Raw genomic sequence first — 2,065 nt, 5'->3', positions numbered from 1 at the left:
CAGGAGAGATGAAGAAAGGTTTGATTCTACCTCTTTCTTTGTAGTCAAATCTGCAGTCATGTTTCCAAAGATCATGAGTAGAAGAGAGGTATTTTATATCATTCACAATCTGTTTTTTCTTCTTTTTATTTTTTTTCCACAGGGTTCCCACAAATTCCATTGTTGCCGCTTTCACATTCCAAGTCAGATACCAATCCTGGGAATTAATAGATGAATAATAATAATAAGAGATTAAAATGATAAAAACGTATTAGTGTACAAATATCTCCAGTAAAACAAAAATGTATCTACAGTAGAACATAAATTATGCTCATATTCTAAACAATTTTAAAAATTCCATTATATGTTCCATAATATTATTATTTATTATTATATTGTATTCATATTATTATTCATTAAAATTTATAATAATAATATATAAGTAGCACTATTTTACAATGTTCTTGTTACACATTACATGCACTTACTATAGTAATAACAGTAAAGTATGCATAATTACAAGCAACTAACCTAATTCTTCTACTTCTTCTTATTTCCAGTTTTTCCATAACTGTAGGAAACCTGCATAAAAAAGGTTTATATAGTAATATATCACACCTTTGAATATGTCTGGGTTTCCTGCCACCTCATTTGCATGGTGTCAAATCCATTTTCAATGAATACTCCCTGGGGATCTTCTTTTTCTTCTCTCATTAGCCATGTTTTCAAATCATCCCCACAATGTCTCCATCTTTGTTTATTGTGTGTTCTTTAAAGCATGGGAAATATTGAAACTTGATTGGCATGCTCCCCAGGGAGAAGAGACTGAATCATTCCAACATTAAGGATTCTGATTTGCTTTTATTGCTTATATTACTGCAGCCATATAGGCAGCACTCTCTGTTTTTCAGGAAGACTGACAAATATCCTAAAACACATACAACACCTTTGACAGATATTTCCAGCGTGCTCTTCTAATGGAGTCCAAGAGTACCATCTGGTGGATTCTTCCACACTCAGAAAGCATCTTCTCTCTACTGTCCTTCAGGAAATGCTATTTTAGGGCAACTGCAAGTGATTTCAGTTACTTCAGTGCTGATATTGTGTTTTAGATTTTTTAAAGATATTTATATTCAATCTATGATCAATTACAACTTATTACAAAACTCTTTGAAAACAATCAATATTTTTGCGTTCCCATGCAGCTAGTGTTTCTAATTCTTTAAAGTCTTAACCAGGAGGCCGGGAGGGCCCCAGCACACTTCCAAGAAGTCTGCAAGATTAAAAAAAAAGTGGTTAAAATAAAACAAGGTTTAAAATAAGCTAAGAATCAAGATGTAAGCTGAGCTCATTCTTATTTTAATTTGTTCCCTTAACAACTGACATTTTTATTTAAGAACCAGGGTGATTTTGGATAACTTGGATATATAGAATGAGAACATTTTAAAAGTGTGATTTCTAGACTTATAAAATGAATGTAGATAAAAAAAAACACAAAATAATATATTTCATTATGAATATAACATATATTGGTTGGGTAGAAATTGCTATTAGTGAAAAAAATAATTTTAAAACCAATGTAATTTCAAAGTAGAAAAGTCATGCAAATTAAAGGGGTCATATGATGCGATTTCAATTTTTCCTTTCTCTTTGGAGTGTTACAAGCTCTTGGTGCATAAAGAAGATCTGTAAAGTTGCAAAGACTAAAGTCTCAAATCCAAAGAGATATTCTTTATAAAAGTTAAGAGTCAACCACGCCTACCTAAAACGGCTCACTCAAGCCGGCCTCCGCTCACTCAAGGCCCGCAGTGTGTGACGCTGTGTTTCGTTGTGAAAGCGAAACTACTTTGTTTGGTCTTCCAAAAGAGGACACGACTAGAAATCAGTGGTTAAGTTATATTTACAACACTGTTCCAGAACACTTCAACCCAAATATTCAGATGTGTCCAGCGCATTTTATGGAGGACTGTTTCCTGATTCTGGGAGAGTAGACTACAATGCCAGCTGTTCTGACTCACAGACTGTAAGTACCTTTTTATATATAGGAATTTGCCACTGATGATTCAAATGCCAGTTTTGAGCAGTG

This window comes from Sinocyclocheilus rhinocerous, unplaced genomic scaffold (genome assembly GCF_001515625.1).
Source record: "Sinocyclocheilus rhinocerous isolate Xijiao unplaced genomic scaffold, SAMN03320098_v1.1 scaffold603, whole genome shotgun sequence".
Classification (NCBI taxonomy): Eukaryota; Metazoa; Chordata; class Actinopteri; order Cypriniformes; family Cyprinidae; genus Sinocyclocheilus; species Sinocyclocheilus rhinocerous.
This window is presented reverse-complemented; position numbering follows the sequence as displayed.